At 39.3% G+C, this 20,765-nt stretch overlaps 1 protein-coding gene across 1 annotated transcript in view; it reads right to left on the bottom strand.

Annotated features, from left to right (window-relative positions):
• Nucleotides 1-20,765, bottom strand: part of elp4 (elongator acetyltransferase complex subunit 4) — a 63,720-nt gene that overhangs the window by 15,021 nt on the left and 27,934 nt on the right. The window lies entirely within an intron of this gene.

Below are 20,765 nucleotides of genomic sequence, written 5' to 3' on the forward strand. Positions count from 1 at the left end.
CTGGGTAGACTGTTGGCAAAGCCACCTTTAGGGTGTTCAAGATGTCAGACGGAATGAGACATCACCTCGACTGCCCTGTCAAAAAATTCACCACCTTCCATTTACCACACAACCCCTAGGTCCTCGAAGCACCGTGGGTGATAGCGGAATTCTTGTTTTGTGTTTTCTAATTTAGCCTGAAACACACCAGCCATTATCTAACCCAGAGCGCTGGCTGAGTGTTAATTGTGAAACATTACTAAAGCTATTAAAACAGTGAGCCAGAGCCTGAGGAGAACAAACGCTAAATCAGAGACACAGTGCTAAATGCATGCTATACCATTCCTACAAAGGACCCCCAATAAGGAGCGACTCCACAGAGGATATCTACATTTAAAATTATAACAAGAAAACAAAAGTAGTTATGGATATAAAAATGAAAGAAATAAATATAATGGTTAACAGTCTTTATAGATGTGATGTTCAAGTGTCACTATAAGTTTAATAAAGAATTTATTTCTTGTAATTTCCCAGGCAATTTGGCTTAATACGAGACATTTTAGACTCAGGTTCTTTTCATTTACAATTTGTGAGGGCAAAATACTATGCTAGATTTGAGGGGATAATACTAACTCTGAAACTGTAATTTGCTGCTATAACATGAGAAACTGCTGAAGAAAGAAAGAAAGAAAAAAAAACAACAACAACCAACACACAAACAAAAATAAAATTGTGCAGCCCTAATAGGTCCCCATTCACTGAACTATGTGTTGACACTCTTCACATTGTTCCTCTTATGAAAACCATTATGGTATGAGAATGAGAAGACGAAAAATGCATCACTTTAATGAGACTTATTTAGCTTCTTAAAGTGGACAATGACCATTATGTTCTTGAGAAGGGTCACTTTAAATCAGATGACAACAATAAAACTGCACAAACTGTTCAAGGATTGTTATAAAGCTGCATCCTTGGCAATAATGAAGCTGTAATAAGTTAAATGTTTTAAAGGGTGACATTATGAGAATTAAATATGATGGTGAATTTCAGCTGCTACTGCTACTACAGTCAAGCTAAAACAATATAATTGTTTTATATAGTCAAAGTAAGAAACAGCACAGTGCGTCATTGCAGCTGCACATGTTTGATTACAAGCATCTACTTGTCAGAACAGAGGTTTAGTGTTAAATGTGCTGTACTTGAACACCGGAAATCTACAGACAGCATGCTGCAGTACTAGACTGATTAGCGAGGTGACAATCTCAATACAAATACTGTCTTATTTTCACACTTTTTCCAGTTTTGGAAATGGTTTAAGTACAGAGCTTCATTTTTGTGGTAGTTTGGAGAAACTTGTAAGCTTTTCTGTGGTTATGATTATTTATTAGAAACCTTTGATCAGAAAACCACAAACGCTTGAGACTAATGAATAAGGATATTACTTGGAGCTATGTAATTAGTGTGCAATTATATTCTGTGAAGTATAGGAAAAAGGAAAGGGTGAGTATTGTGATGGATACAGAATGCTGTTGAGTTGAAAAGAATAATAAAATTGGAAAGCGGTCCAAATGTGACTATCAGCTTCTTCATTCTCCCTGATTTCAAGTTGGGCATTTTGCTGGGAAATGGGCGGCCTGCCAGATTGGGGCCAAGTCAGAGTTGTCAGGGGATTACAGTTCTGCCTTGCTCACTGCAGGGGGTGCGGAGTGGGCCTCAATTACCCTGGAGCGGCGTGTTTGATTTGGCCCGGCACTTTTGGGGACAGACCAAAAGCTGAATAATGCACCATTAGCAACTCAAAATCCTGCCCCAAAATGAGTCCACTTATGCATCACATACAGTAATTGTGTGTCTATCAAAGGCTGGCAGGTCCACACCAATTACCCTGATAACAACAAAACAATCTATGCATAATATTATGTGCTGAACACCTGTGGGCACCCGCACACATCTAACTTTCTACCGCTCATTTAAAGCCTGTTTTCGACACATGGTGGCATGATGGCGTGTCAGCATCAAAGTGCTCAAAGACTAAAATGCAAGGCTGCTTTGAGATAATCTGAAAAAAAATTACAGAGACAGAGTGAGGGAGATCCCCCTACTCTGGCTACAGTTAGAGCCTGTGCAATTGAATTTCACAGGGTATGAGGCAGCAAATGGCATGTAAAGGCTGGTGCATCAGACGGTTCCTACCACACAAACCAGAGATAAGGGAGGTGTAAGTGACATCATTAGGTAACTCTGCAAGACATCAGGGGCAGTCTGAGGCTGGCAGGGGGACTATGAGAACCAAAGATCCTCCTTGAGCTCCATTGAACAGCTACTCAGCCTGATATACAGACACTTACAAACACACAGGGAAAATCACTTATACAAACAAGGACTCAAGTCAGAGACAAGCAAACAACCAAGCACTGTTTTCACTCTCCACCTACATATGCACATTAACACTCATGGGCATGCGCACACACTCTCACACCACTTCAAACTGCAGACGCCTCATTGAGGTATCAGCCCTGGTGATTGTGTTTGTCCACCTGGGTATGAAAGAGCCATTCTGGCTTGTGTAGAAGAGACAGCAGTGTGGTACCGCTCAAGCCAGAGCCCAGCTAGGCTACGTCTGTCTCAGAGCTCTGAGGGAGGGAAGCAGCCAAGTGTGGATGCACCTCATTACCTCACTCATCCACACACCAATTACCCCTAAATAAATACACCCAGCCCACAGGCAGCAACAATGACATCCAGCCTGAAAGGGAAGAAAGGACGCTGTTCAGAAAGCATTTGCACGCACAGAAAAGTGCTGTTGGATAACGATGAAGAAAAGAAGTACAGAGAAAAGAAGTAAAAAGAAGAACATGCAGGGGGCTCCAAGTCTTTTAAAGTGCTCAAAGAAGAAATGAAGAAAGAGAAAGAATGAAACAAACACTGAGCAAGCAGAGGGAAGTGATTCAGAAAATGATAATTTCTTGCTAAATTTCACCCAACACATCCGCAAATGATTGTTGTGGCGGGGGAGGGGCAAAGTTTAATTGTTTTAATGCACGCAGCCATGAGATAGCTCTGGTGTAGACTAAAATGGTGATCACTGTAGCGCTGACGTGTGTTTGCATGTAAGATGGACTGCTCGGGGTAATGACAACAGCAGTGTGTCCGAAGGCCAATGGAAGCAAGCTAAAAAGAAAACCAACTCATAGCCAAAAAGGTTGATACCCAGAAAGTTTGGTAAAATATAGCAGGTGGTGCTAAATGTGGTAACAAACCCTCATGCCTTAAATATGAGAAAACAGTTTAAGCTGTTAACAGGGAAAATTTACTGTTACTGGAGTGAGAAGGTGAGTGTAGGCTGCAGAAAAGAAGACAGATGTGTTTTCAGGGAAGGGTGGTACAAATGAAGAGAGGAAGCCAAGAGATCCGTCTTGCCCCCTTACCTCTCCACCCCACTCTCCCACCTCCCTCCATGTGGGATCTTTCTGCATGAGTGACTCTGTCATACCTGGGGGACAAAAATCTCTCTTTCTCTTTCTCTCTCTCTCTCTTTTCCTCTGCCCCAGTTTTTCATTCCTCTGCTCATGTATATCTGTGCTGTAATTGTGTTGACCCAAGCCTGGTTAGTTGTGTGGTGTCTAGTGGTAAATAAACCAAAATAAATGATTGTTAGTATAAATACCACAATCTATGGTATTTTTGTTTTAAGATTCTTATTACTTCAGCACCCAAAATATTCCATTTTAAAGCTCAACCAAGGAAAAACTTGTATTTAAATGGATTACTTATAGTTAAAAAAAAAGAAAAAAAAAAAAAAAAAAAGATTCACCTCCTCCTTGAACACCTGGGGAAAAAATCAGGTGATGGGTGGTACAGTTTAAAGTTGGGATGGTGTGTTGGGTGGGTGTATCAGTGTGCGATTCCTGATAGGCTGCTCTCCAGTCATCAGTGTCAGAGCCCATCCAAAACTTGACCAGAGGTAGATTCCTGGTTAAGTAAAACAATGGCTGGGAACGTATCAGTTTTCCACGCTGTTGATTCAATATAATAAACAGAAGATGATGGATGGAATGGAAGTGAAAGGAGCAGGTTTATTAGGATTCCTTCCTGATGGAGGGATAATTAAGGGAGAGCATTTTGCGTGGGTCTGGTGCCACAGGTGGGTGGAGTAGCACTGACATGCTGTGGCAGCATAGTCAGGATTCCTGGTGTACAGCTCAGCCCTTCGCTGGAATCAGACTGCATGAGAATGTCGGGCTCTGTCACACATAAGAAAACAGGTGAGGTCTATGAAGACCTCTGACTTTTTTACAAAACACTCTGTCACTTACATGTTTTGACTGTGGATGGGAATAAAAATAGAAAGAGTCCTTCACCCTTTTCCCCTCTTCCTAGCTTGATGTGGCCTGGAGGATCTTACTGAAAACACCCTACAACAACAACACATGTTGTTATCAAACCCTAAAGAATGTTTCACAGACTCATGTACAAAGAACACCATAATTTCATTACTGTTACTTGTTTTTATTTTGATAAAGTTTGTAACTAAAGTTTGTAAAAAAAAAACAACAACAACAACAAAACATATTCAATATGTCAACCCTGGTTTACTTTATATAACACTTCTTAAAATATGTGAGAAAATTTCTGAAAATGTTCTGGGAATTCCCTCATCTGGAACGTCTTTGTACCAAGGTTTGCGTGACCTGTTAGATTTCACACACTACCTGTGCCTGAGAGGAATGTACAGGAGATATGCAAGATCCTGAAGCACACACCCAGATATGCTTCATGATCTGTGCAATCAAAAAACTTAAAAATGCAGACAATAAGACACCTTCTTGCTTTTGTTTATTACCAAATTATGTCCAGTACGCAGGATTAGACATCACAGTTAGTACCTTTTTAAAACAACAAATGGAAATGGTTTTACTGACCAGTTTTATTGACTACTGCTGACCTCAGAATTGATGGGTCTGTAGTTTGTATATACTGTAAAAACAAAGCTCAGTGAAGCTAATTAACTTTTTCTGTGGTTTAAAGACTAATGAGAAGGCAGCAGCAAACATACCAACTTTTTAACCATTAAAATGATGGAAATTGCGATTTTAAAATTGCAGCACTCCTCAGTGGACAAATATGCTTCTCTTTTTCTTTTTGTTATGATATCCTAAACTTCAGCTCAGAAATGGCCTTTATGCTCAATAAGCAGACATGACACTTTGTGAAAAAGCAAATAATTAGTGGACTGCCACCATTTAGTGTGCATAATCACTAAACTGTTATGAAGGTCGAGCGAGTTCAGTCTTCATTCTTCAGAACTAGTTAACTCGCATTAATACTGAATAAGTTTATGTTTACAACCTACTAGAAATTCTGAATTCACAGTCCCAAAAATGAATAAGTTCACACTGATTTCTCACTGTTTAAAGAGCTTCTCAGAATACACTCCCTTAGGTTAGTGTTATGGAGTGTAATAAGAACTAGAACATAAACAATACAAAACAAGCAACGAAACAAACAAATAAATGTTTTTACTAGGTGACGACTGCCCCCCCCCCCGTTTGTTTTTTTTTTGGTAATTTTTTGTTGTACTTTCTGCTGTTGAAACATTGCTGTGTAGGTCAACACATCTGTAATTGACTACATAAATACAGTACATACAGCTGTATATACCATGTTTATGTCTGAATGATGCAGCAATCATAGCAAGGTCAGCGGTTTCATTTGGAGAAAACGATTCCTACTTTAAATTTGTCAGCTAAAACCTACCTCATTCAGTTCACAATACACAGAAAATATTAACCCCACTCATGAATGTGCTCGATGTAATGCATTCACGCACAACATCAGATGATTATAGAGGCTCTAAAATTTTTAGCAGCAAATATTTTGAATTGAACTACAATTTTTAATCTGGTTGCCCTCCTAACTCAATTTTAAATCACAGAAATGGTTAAAGATCTATATTCTATATTCATACTGCTATATTCATAAATTTGTTTTACATTACTACAACAATGATCATAATGATTCATTAATGATGTAAATACTCATATGGAAAGATAGATTATCACCAGGAGTGTTTGCCTTCTTGAGCTTTCTAATGCAAATGAAGTTTAGTTTACTTCACTATGAGCATGCCAGGTGTGATATTTAGCTATTGTTTTTGAGTGAATGTGAATCACTTGTGGTACATGACTTGTTCAGACAGGTATTTGTAAAGCTTGTGGGAAAACAGAGCTAGTATCCTGCCTGAAGTCTTAAGTGTCAGCATTCATATAAATCAAGCATCCTACATACAGTATGTAAATACTGACTATACAAATACTAATATCTAACTTCTTCGCCCCAGTGCAAAAGGGAAATGTACAAAACTGTTGTATAGGAAATATGAACACAGAAATGAAACTTTTCAAGGTTACTGTAGTCGGATGAACTATAGTACTCATTTGAAAGTTAATACTATAAACCAATATTTTCACAAGAGATCTCCTCAACAAAAGTTTAAAAACAACAGCGCTAATCATCCAGGGCTATGGTGAGCAAGTAACATAACTGTTTTGTTTTGTGCCACAAGAGAATTGTTATGGCACAATCTTAGAATTAGCAGTACTAAAAAAATGAAGAGATCACAGTCTTACTGGCTGTATACATTGGCAAACACATTTAGTTCATCTGCCAAATCCCAACACCTTTTTGGTGAGAAAGCTCAATTTGGAACACATCACACCAACACCACAGCTGGCATTCAAGGGTAAAATTAATTACTTCAGATACATGTGCTTCCTCTCAAAGTGGGAGACTTATTTGCATTGAAGAACATTCAGCAGAAGTAATCGATGCACACACAAAATACGGCCACCCAATGACCCCGGCCCCATCTCAAAGTCTCCTCCCCATCCCCTAAGCCCTGACGGCTCAGCCATGCATGGAGTAACAAACACAGGTAGCGAGAGCAAATCAGACTGCAACAAAACACAGAAACATGAATGGGAAGCATTACAATGACGGGCTGGATACAGGACAATGGGCCTGGCACTAAACAAACGGCAAATCCCAGGATGGGCTGCGGGAGTATGATACAGATTACAGGCACCTAGTCCCTGATGGGGAGCAGGGGAGAGGGAGAAAAAAGGACACAATATTGCAATCTGACAGCTGACGTCTTCATATAAATGTATGAATTTACATTCCAATTAGAGGAAATTTACATCTTAATCACAGCGAGCAGTGTGTCGGTCCCCCGGTTAGTGTGTTGCTACGGTAATGAGGTGGGATGCTGCTGTGCTCTCTCATCCAGACAGTGATCTGTCAGCAGACAACACCTCCCTGTTATGAGGGAGCTGTACCCTTAAATGCAACCGTCACCACAATCCAGTAATATTCATTGAAATCTGTCTTAAATACCAATAAGGTGTGAGCTGCCACCCGAGGATAATGTGCCAAATATGGAGTTTGAAAAACATCAAACATATCTTAAATACAGCGCACTGAACCAGGAATGTCTTTAACTGTCACTCTAGTGACAAGCTTTCAGTACTCTACGGTATTCCATTTCTAATTTCCATACTAATAATGGGTATATTATCTTTAATGGTTTGACTTTGTTTTATGGCATTTGAAATGGATGGGGAAGCTGTCTATGGAATTACTCAAACATATCATGTAACCAGATCACATGCCGCTTTGCTGCTAACAAAGACAATGTGAATGGGTGAGATTGAAGAATTGTGAAAGTATCGTCAATATCTTTCTGGTCAAGATTTACATCAGTGTAAATCACAGCATTCAAATAACCCTAAGGGGGGAGAATTTAATGAGTGGTCTGATAGCATGTGTAAACTTGTGGAAAGAAAAGACAAGCAGGCTAGCAAGAACAGAAGAGTGCAAAAAGGAAAACCCGCTGAAAGAACTTCTTGTTTAAGTTTCCACGGTCTAATTGTGCAAACTTGTTGTGGTTAAGATCAATTAGCAGACAAGAGATACTTGTTTGAGGTTTTGGAATGAAAACCACAAACAGTTTACAACTCTAAGGCCTGGGTAAGGGCTCTATTTAAAACATGCAATGAAAAAAAGGAAAGCAAAAGCAAAAAAAAAAAAAAAAAAAAAAAAAGCTGCACTACTGATGGCAATTTCAATAAATCCAGGAAAGCGGTTTTTTAATTTAAATATCAGAGTTCAAACATGGCTGAAATAACTTCAAACCAGTGAAATCCTTTACTTGTACAAGAACACTGATTGCTGACAATGCAATCAGGAAGAGCAGATTAGCTACTACCAAATAGAAGAGCACATAAATCATTTTAACACAGTCCTTTGCCATCTTCACGCTTGACTTTAATACTGAGATATGCGAACAAAAAAATTGGAGGGAAATGAGGCATGGCTTCTTTATCAGCTACCTCATAGCCAATCAGACCCCTCCTGCCAGAGACACTGCTCTAATGGCCGATATCTATGGGAGCAGCCTATTACTGGATACTGCCTGTAATTAAGACAAGTCTGATTAAACCAGGCCACTGCATCCTCCCTGATATGTTGGCTGCCATTAAGGCCTGAAGTGGTAAAACACTTGTACACTGCAGTGACAGAAGAAAAAAAAAAGACTTGTGGTGGGAGAGGTGAAAAAAACAACCCAAAAATCAAACAAAAAAAAAAAAAACCCCAAAAAACAACCATACTCACAAAAAATGTTGCGTGTCCAAAGTAAGTGCTGAATGCATCCCTAAACATTCCATGGGGTGAGATGTGGGGCGTGGCTGGGATTCCACTTTAGGCTAGAGGGTGTTTTGAGAGGATGCCTGAAAGCTGCACATAAACCCTTTGGCACTTATCTTGCATATTCTAAAACTGAACATTAATTCCGACAGGCTTTCTTTTTTTTTGCTTTTGCACTTCTGTCGGAGCATTTAAATGAGACGGCCTACCTTTTTTTTGCCAGTGATGTGTGTTGGGCGCAGCTTTAACGCTCACTATAATTACAACTTCGTAAAAATGGAAGCAGCTTATAAGATACCACGGTGACTTTGTGGCTGAAGATAAACAAGGTGAAAAGCGTGAATGCTGTTAAGTTAGGATAAGAGTCCTGAATGAAGAAAGAGCAACACTATTAAAAAATGAATGATTAAAAAAGGAGCACAAAATAAGTAAGTAAGGTCAGCCTGTGAGTTTGGGAAGAAATAAAGCACACAAAGGTTCTTGGTTATCACTGACTTCTCTAACATTTACTGCATTACGAATTAGATGCTGTGATTTATTCCGCCTTCATATTATGCTCACAGATTCTTTATCCTTCATTTTTAACTAGCTGTTAATACCTGTGCAAAACCCTTATGCTTCCAAACAGAAAGTGTAATAAATTCACTGCATTGATTTGATTGTGCAGTTTCTTTACAAGACTTCTGTTGATGTAGAAAAGTTTTAAATGATGTGCATAAAAGGAGGCTGTTCACTTTGATGTCATAAGAAAAATTTACACAGAGAGCCACATTCATTTGGATCTCTCTTGATGAGGTGAAAAGGCTATTTATGATATGACTAAAGCAGAAACTTGCCCAAAGATGCAAAACATTTCCATTATATCTGAATGACCAATTATCAAAAGTGTTTGAACATAGCAATTAGGCTGAGTTTTTATCTTGCATTTACGTCAAAGTACAGATAAAAATAATAAAAGAAAAAAATCTTTCAGTGAACCAAAACTAGGGTTACAAAACTGCAAGGTAAGTATGGATTTGAAGCAAATGCACGCTAAACACAAGCACAGCAGTACACAGATGCAAGTACACTCACACACATTCACAGTGGGTGATGAAGCAAGTATACATGACATCCCCATTCAAACAGTCTGTGTAAGTGAGCGTACAACATCAGGCTATCAGATCACTTCCCTCTCCAAACATGAAGCCTTTAATAGATGTGAAACTCCAGGCCCGGATGTTTTCACACCACTGAGTCGCAGCTCACATTGAGGAACATGAGGCAGAAGATGACAGTGAAACAAATAATTTTATATATATATATATATATATATATATGTGTGTGTGTGTGTGTGTGTGTGTATATATATATACACACACACACACACACACACATATATATATATATATATATATATATAAAACATCAAAAAACAAACAAAAACAATGACATATTACACAAAGGGCAAATATATTTATGATGAAGGGATCAGGTAGAAAACTACATTTGATCTGATTCAGACTTGGAAAAAACAAACACTTGTCTGAGGAAAAAAGAAAAAAAAAAACATTTATAAGAATTCTCAGACCAACATATGGAGTAACCTTTGCAGCCTTCCGGGACATAGGGGAGGCGGTGCAGTCTGGGGGGCTGGGGGGTGGGGGGGGTCTAACGCTCCAAGGACAGTAGGCACGCTAGGGAGAGGTGAGCTGTCACCCCCCATTACGATCACTGCCGGAGCTTAGAAAGGGGGAGGAGTTCCTCCCTAACCGCCATCTAGAGCCATCCTCGGGCCTAAGAACCCTGAGTCTACAATTGCCCCCTGGGAAACACTTGCACGCAAGTCCTCATCCCTTGCTATGTGGTGTAATGTGTGTGTAGGGGTAAAAGGAGGGGTTTGTGTGTTGCGTTTTGGCTGTGTAAGCAGAATGTATGGATTTTTTGCGTAACTAAAGGACAACTGTGCATGTTGTTTAAGAGTGAGGAAATATGCTGAATTTCAGTAGGGTTGGGGGAAAGAAAGGAAGCGGTGCAGAGACATAAAGAACATCTTGAGGCAACTCTTCTTATTAAAGTTTAACATGAGGGAAAAGAAAAGGCAAGGAGCATTCCATGGACTCAGTGCAATAAGGCTCTCAGTTTCAATGAACAGTACTTGACAGATGTTGCATGCTTCAAAAGGATTGCCAACTTCTTTTCAAAATTATTTAGGATGGCAATGAAACCATATAAAATAATAACAGCATGTTAGCCTGTGCACAACATAGACAAACAAAATGTTCTAGCTTATTATGTGATACATAACACAGTGCAATACAATTTGCCGGCGGACAAGAAGCTTGCCTCAGATTTGACCTTTTGCTGCCTTTTGTGTAAGTATGGGTGAGCACTGCTTAGGCGCATTCTGTTCCCCAGATCCCACTCCTAACACCCCTGTCACTCATCATCACTCATCATTGTTAGGGACAAAAGGAAAGTTTGGTTAAGCCACACACTGGAGTATTCTCCCACCCAATACCCCTGCCTCCCCAACTCTACCTTCACACATTCATGTGTGTGTGTGTGTGTGTGTGTGTGTGTGTGTGTGTGTGTGTGTTAGACAGCATAGACACACACACTGACAAACGCACAAAGAAAATTGTTCCATCTCTGCTGTATAAACACAAGCTGGTGACTCGCACATGCTCACTAATTCATGGACGGGGTCACAAACTTTTCGTTAAGACGCCATCACCTTGCTCTCTAACTTTCCTTTTGAAGTGCTGGCTTGTCCCTCGAATGGCCCTCTGGTTCATCTACTGAGTATAATTAAAGTCTATTCAGGGCTCTATATGAGTCTTAACTATTCTTCATCATCTGGCTGGGCCTTTCAGTAGCCACCTGTGAACTCTGAAGGACAGAGACACTTGCCCTCATAAAATTCATGAGTGCCGCTACATTCAGCAGCCAACCAACTTCCTTCAACAGCCAATACTACTTTAAGCAACTCTATGTTGACTGTTAGGTAAATCCTTCTTAAATACAACCATATTCAATGTGGCAATTGTTAAGTAGCTCTAATGAGAAGCTGAATTAAGTGTCTTTATGGTGTGTGTGAATATAAAGAGGAAAAGGATCAACAGACCTGAGTTTTGTCACTGCAGAACTTTTTATGATTTAAAGAAGTTAATAGAGTAAGAACAGGTTATCTGTATGTCTGCATGGTGAAAGTGATGGACTTAAAATATTTAGACTTGTGTCTTCAAATGGGAATAATGGGAAAGACAAGCTTTAAAAATGCTGACATTTGGTGGTCAACTTCCACAGGCATGAATAATAAGGAACCGGCTTTTTGCTGCTTACATCTCAAACTCTTTTCACAGAGCCTGTTCATGACAGGACTGATCTGTCTTTATTCAACCACACTGCTTTGTGTGAAACATACAGAGATGGAAGGAGGGAGCATTGTTGTTGTGCCTTTAAGCTGGGAGCGGAACTAACAAAGCCGAATCGACATGTGTGAAAGGGATAGCTGGCTTGGCAGGACATGCTACACTGGATGCTGTTGTATTACATATCACAGCTCGGACTGCAGCATCCTATCTGAAAGCACACTATGGAGCGGCATTTTTATGGCTCCATTTATCTCAATGTGAGCAAGTCTATTAATAAAAAAAGGCTGCTATTGTACCTGTGATCACATACTTGGTATTGCTTGGTTGAAATGCTATGCAATTTTGACAGGTGGCAAATCTCTGAGATAACAACTGACTGCTTAATATTTTTTTGTTTAATCAAACAAATGGTCTAAATGCAACAGCTTTCGTATAATTATTTGCAATGTTGTTTTGAATAAATTTTGCATCAGCAGTCCAAAAAGATGGACTAACTGATGTGCGTCACAGAGAGTAATAAACAACTTTTACCTCCTTTAATCATGTGGAGTATCATTTACTTATAACTTCAGTTCCACACTAACCCAAATATAGCAGAAATGCAGAAATTTGTTCACTGCCACACTTACAGAGGAAAATAAAATCTTTAAGGAACATGCACTATAACTAACTGAAGAAATTTTTGCAGCCAGACTTTGATCTGAAACAAGTTTGGGGTTTCAAATGAATTCTCAATAAACCAATATACCATATCTTAACAAAAGGCAGACACATAGAAATAAAAAAAGTACACAGTCCTCTTCATGACCCCCCCAGGACACTAAGCGGTGAGAGTGTGGGAAAGTTATTTTTAGGACCCATGCAGAGAGCCTTCCTGGGTTTGATGCTCCTGCTCCGGATCAACATTCCACCTTTGAACCACACCGGCCATGGAGCTGTTAGTGCCTAGGATGGCAAGTTTGGCTTTCTCTGTGGACCGACAGCAATGAGAGACACTGTTTCATTGTGGCTGTAGCTCAGTCATCTACCAATTGTAAGTTTGGTGGCTCGATTCCGGCTTGTGACCTTTGGTGAGATACTAAACACCATGTTGTCGCTGATGTGTTCATTGTGCATAAATCTGTGTGACAGGTAAAATAACATCACATAGATGAAACTAAGAAGTGCTGTAAAAGTGTGTGTCTATTTACCATTTAAAATGTAGCCGTCACAGTCTTCTGCCATTACGCCAAAGTTTTCAGTGCAACTGTAGAACATTCATTATTTAGAGGGCAGAATCTTCAGCATCTGGTTTATTACTGTCTCAGTGCCAGTGGACATTCCTTTTCAGTGCACATTAGCATGACAAACTCTGTGTTCCTACACTGGTGACCTAATAATTAAAGGTCACTAATGCAGGATAAATAACCTATTATTTAGCTATAGATGGGCATCTTACTTACAAACATCACAAGATGCATGCACAACCCAGGGACAAAACAACACTTGGTGATCATAGGATTGTAATTAACTTCTCTAATACACTACACATTTTCCTTTCTTTTTTGAAAATTCTTGTTGACTCAGTTATTAAATAATTTGGTCATAAACCACTATCTCAGATCAGCTTTGATATAGATTTGTGGAAAATGTCAGCATTTTTAAAGTGGTTTTACCTTTGTTTTTTAATGCTGGTTGTGTGGCTTCATGGTGGTAACATTAGTTTTACATAGATCAATAAGTAAAAATGTCCAAGACTAGTTAAAATTTACAATTTAATCCATTTACAAAAAAATGACTCCTATTACTACACCATAACCATTTACTACCACTCTATAAAGTACAACTAAATGTCAAGCAGTTCACGATTACTGAATTTGCTGATATAAACTGATTGATAACTAAAGCTTGCAGACTTAGTGAGTAATATGGCCTGATACAAATCACTGTAAATCTGAGTGTTTTCACAGAAGAAATTGGCATGCAGGCAAATCTTTAGATGCATATGTTTGTGTGCGCGTGTGGTTTAAAAACATGTCATGACATCATGGGATCAGTGTTATCTTGAAATTTGGCTTATTTAACTGTATGTGCATGTAGGTGCCTCTGCAGAACAGAAAGCAGCTACAACAGGTCTTTGTCTCTGTCAGTGTGTAAACACTTGTTGTCAACTACTACATGTCATTTTGAGCAAGATGCCAACACGTTTCCAGAGCTAGAGAAAATAACTTAGAAGTTTGTTCAGTAAGAAATCGAGTTAGACGAGTCAAGAATAAATCTAACCTAAATAGATTCATTTAACCATATTACAATGATGTTTGTCTAGTGTTGGATGTGATCTCTTTTGAATAAATGCAAATGATGTATGTCCAACCCAACCCAAGGCAGCTGGTTATCTCTGCTTTGGAGCTTGGCTCTGCTAAAGAAACCAGGTTCTTTCACTTGGTTGCACACCCACTTCCATGATGATGTTGCACATCTATATTAATTTACAGCAAATTTGCTGGTTCATGTGATTTCTTTTTTTAATCAGTATTGGGAAATATGCATCCTTCCAGTTTACTGGTCAACTCTTCTCTAGCCGTTTTATTAATAAAGTGTACTGGAAGGAAATAATTTATTTATTGTTACAAATACTTTAATTTGAATGTACAAAGTGTTCACACATAGGGAAAAATAGAAGTTCTTTACAGAACAAAAGGTTCATCTGTCAAGATTAATCAATAATTGTTAAATAAAAACATCACACCCCTCTGAACCATAACTGAATACCCAGTTTGTGAGGACTCCCAATCTTAATTCTCACTCATCTTTGAAGGCCTGGAAGTGGAAAACTGCTTTAACTGATAGCATCCATGTGATCTGTTGCAATCTTGTGTATTCATAAATGCAAAAAGCAAGATGTGCAGAGGTTGAACAACTAAATGGGCCACCAGGTATGTTCCCAACACTTTTAGCCACTTTGGCTTTGGGCCTTATTATCTTACATGTTTCCACAATTAGACATTCAATACATATATTTTGATGCTGCATATTTATTTTATAGGTTTGATTATCACCCAAAGCAAACTTTTACTTTCATGAGACAGTTCCACCACCCTGTCTGTCTGGCATCCCCTGTGCTTCCTGGTCTCGCTCGGCTTCTCTTCCCTCTCTAACTGCAGCTGTGCCTGATGTGATTGAAGCACACCTGTCCCTCATCACATTCATCACTGCTAAAAATAAAAGCCTGGGTTCTTTACACACCAGTCACCAGTTTGTCATCAAATCTGAGTGTTCTTGTTACCAGTATCCCACCTTGGAACTGACATCTTTTGTGAATAAACTGTACTCTGATCCTTTGAATGCTTCTCAGCTTACATCCTTCCTTAAAGTATGACAATTACATTTAAAATTAGGATAAAAAGAAAAATCAGTTGTAAGTGATTACAAAGCTAAACAAGAGGTTTTGCATAGTATTTAGTGATCACAATGGTCACCATTTTTAAGACTCACAAGAGGACAAACCATCAAAATTAGGCACAATTTTCAATACCCATGTAAATAACAATAAAATCAACAAGCCACAGATATAGTGGAGACCTAGTTTATAAGTACCAGGGAGCCTAAGGTTCCCCAGTCACTACCATTATGCTAATAAAACTATCTGAACACACATACATAAACCCTTTAGTGCCACAAACCCCATGGATGTGGGGTGGCATGCACATTATAGCCTCCTTCCTTTTCTCTAATGGGAGCTGAAGACAACTAGTCCTACTTTAATCAGGTCTGAGTCCAGTTCAGCCAGTCTAGTCTGATGGGGGCTGAGTGGTGCATGGACTATGTTAAGGGTTCACTGCTCACTGATACAACAACTTCACTTTCAGGGCGAGTTCAGGCAGACCACAGTCTTACTCAGTCTGGCAGGAGGAGCACATATGCCCTATTTTGTTTTGCTTTAATACCGTCTATTTGAAAGAAATGTTTCGGCATTTTGTTGATATAGTATGGAGAGCAGCACATTTAGCTGTCTCAAATATTCTGTTACTGAGCTTTGACACGGATTCTGCAAACACAACTGCTACTGCTTCTCCTCCCCAGGCGCAGGACAATAAAAATAAAAGAAGCTCATCTGGACGGTTTCAGCCAGTACCCATTGTGATCTGAAACCTTGAATTTGGTATCACAGGCACATGTTTTTTTAGCCAAACTGCATTGACTTGAAATGCGATCCTGCAACACCACTGCAGGAGGTGACATTTACCCCATTCACTTCTAAATATCTGTTGATTCATTAGCAGACTGGATCTGGTTTATGCTTTCTTAATGAGCAGAATTAACAAAAGTCAATATGGAGAAAGTCCACGCATTTGTGTGACAAACCGGAATCACTTCAGAAATTTGCAGGTGCAACACCACGTTACTAGCTTCCTTCACACATCTGAGACTGAGCACAGAAAACTTACAAACTGCGCCTTAAGAAACACATGCGGGTTTGCAGAGTAGATAAAATCCATGTTAAATAATAGATGCAAATCTGATGTATGTTGTGAATATTGTTCGGTTGAGGACTACGATTGCGTGCCACTGACTGGCCTGCACTGAGCTCTCACTCTCTTTTTCATACACGCACAAACTATAAGCACACCTCATTCCCAAGTGTGATGAAGGCTGATGTGAATCAAGGGAGGAAGTATGAATTATTCAATTGGGATATTATTCCAAAAGGGTCCATTCCCATCTGATCATGATTCCCTTGGCAGGAGTAAGAATCAGAGTCAAAGACCCAAAAGAGTATTTTGTATATCTGGTAAGCCCATTATTTGAATTTCTTTTTCATTCATTCTCACTGTGATTTGGTACTAGTAAATGTTGCATGGCTGAGTCAAATATTTTTTTTATACAATTTATTTTCTGAATTGGCCATTTCCTGGTCTTTGGTATCAAGCATTATTTGTACCACTGGGAAGCGCATATATGAAGAGGCATGCAAAGCAAACAAACATATGAACAAATACAAAAAGAAACAAGCCCTTAGGAGTCAGTCTCTGTCGAACTCTTTCCGCATTCTACAACTCTTCCTTTCCCTCCCTTTTCATTTCTCTCTCAATAAGACGGTTTGGTGCCTCTGAGGAAAAGCCCTCATTTTAATTAGACCTGACCTGAAAATCACTTAACTGCTCCTCTCCGCTTATGCCTACCCCCTCCTCTCCAAGCCTTCGCTCTGTTCCTCACATAGGTCCATTAACACCCTTCCCTTGGCACCCACAGGCTTCAACAGGGGGCAGACACAGGCGTTGTCTTAAAGACGTTTTGAGGACATGCCAAGAAACATTAACCTACTCTATACACCTCCCTCGGACTCTTTCAGTTTAGCTTCCTCTTTCCCTTAAGTCCTCTTCTACTCAACCCCATCATCGTTTTTATCTTTTTTTTTCTGCTCCTTCTCTCCTTCCTTCCCTTCTACTCACCTAAAAAGTGACTCAGTTGGCTGAAGTTTTAGATTGGTAGGATGGACGTCCATTGGGAATATGAAGATGAGGAGCTAGTTACACAAACGCTGCACCAACATCTGTTTGTTATTGGTTCACTATCAGGCTTTAGCTCACATTAGATATGTTTGGTTGCTGTCCTGAAGCTGTTTTTAGAGTCCACTTTGGTTAGCTGATCCCATCAATTTTAAAGTCTATCATTTGCTAAAATCTTTGTTAAATATTTTAAAATATCCTAAAGAGGATAGCTGGGGTGCATTTAAAAAAAACTTTACTGCATTCAGACTTACTGAAGGATGACCTTGCATTTCCTTGCAACTCCATCGCCACTGCATGAACAAAGCCTTCCTATTCACATGAATGCGGATGTAAAACTGTGAAATGAGGTCACTCAGGCATCTTGAGCATGAATCTGACTGTCTTAATGTCTCTCTTCCTCCTTCCCTCCATCTTTTACTTACTGACTCTTTTTCTTTAAAAACTTTATTATGCCACCAAACTATTCAAAAAGAAAAAAAAAAAAACGTTTTCTGTGTATTGACTACACAGTCACGGTGACATGCCCTGTAAGTGTTAGAAACACCTCTAAACAGGGTCTTTAACAGAAGACTAATTTGACATAAATCCCCATCTTACACTGTATTTGACCCGCTGACCTGCCTCTGGCACCCCAGTACCCCACAGGCACGTTGGCTGTCAGTTTAAAGGGTCAAGCAAAGGTAAAGACAATGTAATTGCGTACCATCTGCATTCTTCAGAGCAGAAGCATTTTGCATTGTGAAACTAGTGAGTGAAACCTATGTCATATTAGTATGAATGACAGGTAAACTTCTCACACATATTTTGTGCTTGAGAAATTTCAGGATAGTATAGGATGTGTCAGCATTTCTCAATTTGTTTGCATGTGCTGCTATACTAATGTCAATATCTCCAGTAATGGTTGTATATGTGTCTATGAGTATGTGTTAATCTTATCCTAACACCTTACACTCCCCTACCTGCTCAGACAGGGCCATGGGTTAATTCTGGCCTCAGGCGTCAAAGCTAATAACTGCTCATCAACCGCAGCTTGAACTCTCAAAAGTCAAGTGTTACTGTGGTAAGCTTAACACAGAACCAGCTGAGCACTGATCGAGCTGAATGTGGGATGGGGGAATAATTCCACCAAAACCTACCAGCTGTGCAAAACAAATAATGTAATTTTTAAATACAAGGGAACTTCTTTATTGACAAAACCTAAGCTCTGTGCCCTGGCAAACACAGCCTTTCTGCATTCCTGACATGTTGGGTGATAAAAGGATGAGTCAAACAGCAGTTAAGAAATTAGTTACCAGAACAAATCTACATGTAGCTGGGATGACATGCGACTGCATGACCCAGCTGGTAAGGAGCTAGTGCTGTCAATCACCTGTTATTCAACACCACCACACACATTAATCCAGATAGATGATATACAGAAAGTTGATTGGATTTTCTATTTTTTTTAAAGGATGTGTGGAAGTAGACAGGGCAGAGGAGGTAACGCTGTCCTTTGTGGCTCCAAGCAAAAGAGCCTTGTAGCTTGAGTAAATGAGATAATGAGTGGGAATGGTGTGGGCTGTCACATGTCAAACACTTTTAATCCAATCGACATCTTATATGTCAATCAGCTCCACACAAGGGCAATTAACCAACAGGTCAAGAGCAGTTTAGAAGGATCCATGTAGCTAGAAAACAACAGTAGTCCAGCTTGTTATCCTTTATACTAATATGCCTCTGTAACACAGGACTCAGAGCTAGCATGTAGTCATACCTTTGTGACATTTCTATCTCAGATGATACCCAAATTATTGACAAATGAGGTGCCAGAGAACATGCACAAAAACATAATAGGGTATTATAATGACCAATCTGTGTTTTGACTGATGTGATGCATGACTGATAATATGACACAATGTTCTCTGGGAAATTCCCCGACACAAGAATGTGTCATACCCAAGGATTGGGATTGATGTTTTATATTAAGTACACTCTTGCATCAACATCTACAGCTTTTCAGAAATGTAAAAATTTTTATGAGGAGGTCCCTCATTTTCTTTCTAAGTGCCAGAGTATTATTTCCACTAAATAAAAACCTACCTAATAATAATAATAAAAAACAAAACAAAACAAAACAAAAAAAACAGACAAAGCTTGGTTTTGACAACGTGCTGCTAGAATATTGAGTATGAGTTACTATCAAGGCCCCGCAGAGCTACTAGATTACTCTAGGCCTCAGCCCTCCCGCCTATGTTTGCCCAATACAGAAAACTAATTAAAAGGCCATTGAGAATAACCACCTTACTTTTACAGACCTTATAAATCTGTACTAGAATGGTCTATTTGGGGGTCAAATAAAGGAGGGGAGTGGGCCGATGTAGACAGGAGAAAGGATTCTGAAGAGTTGCAAAACAAGAGAAGGCGTTGACCGTAGGTTGCAGGGAAGTTTGGGGGTAGGGTGGGCATTCCTCTCCTCCCCTTCAAATCCTGCCTGAGACAATAGGACTTACTAAGAGCCAAGGACCAGTGGGTGTGATAAGGTAATGATAATGTAATGTGGACCAATCATGAGCCTGAGCTAAGAGGAGGGCCTCTTAATTTATGTCTAGAGTGGTAGTTCAGTGACAGATTCATTGCTTTGAGTGAAATTGATGATGTGACACATGCAAAATGGATGCATCCCTGACATCAAGACAAAGTAAAATATAATGAAAAATTATTAATCTGACTGAAAGAAGAAAAGGACACAGAAAACATGTAATATACAGTAAATATTTATCTCTATACATTAACAATACTTGCATTGAATTCAGACATTTTGAACTATAATACAAAGGATTTTCCTACACCACCTAAGAAAGGAGGTGCAGCAAATGATTTTTGATTACTGCACTGCCATTCACATCAACTTATAGTCCATGGTGCAGGGTAAAGTTGCTCTTCTGCTTCTCTTTCTCAACATGTCATCACTGCTGCCAACAAGGGTTTGACTGCACGGCAGAGAGCCAGATAAAGCAGAGGCGGCACCTACTCTATGTAGCTATTGTGGCTTAAAGTGTGTGCTTATGCAGCCTTGTTTTGTTCCAGTTTACTCCTTTTCTGTTAAAGTTAGGGTTAAACAAAACAACTAGCTAAATTGAAGCATGGCAAATTCATGGATATAACAGCTGCTTACTTATTTTTAAGCACTACATATATAAAATTGATAATTATACATCTTACTTGAACAGCCGTCAATATTTCTTCATGGCTT

Source organism: Melanotaenia boesemani, chromosome 1 (genome assembly GCF_017639745.1).
Source record: "Melanotaenia boesemani isolate fMelBoe1 chromosome 1, fMelBoe1.pri, whole genome shotgun sequence".
NCBI classification, from domain to species: Eukaryota; Metazoa; Chordata; class Actinopteri; order Atheriniformes; family Melanotaeniidae; genus Melanotaenia; species Melanotaenia boesemani.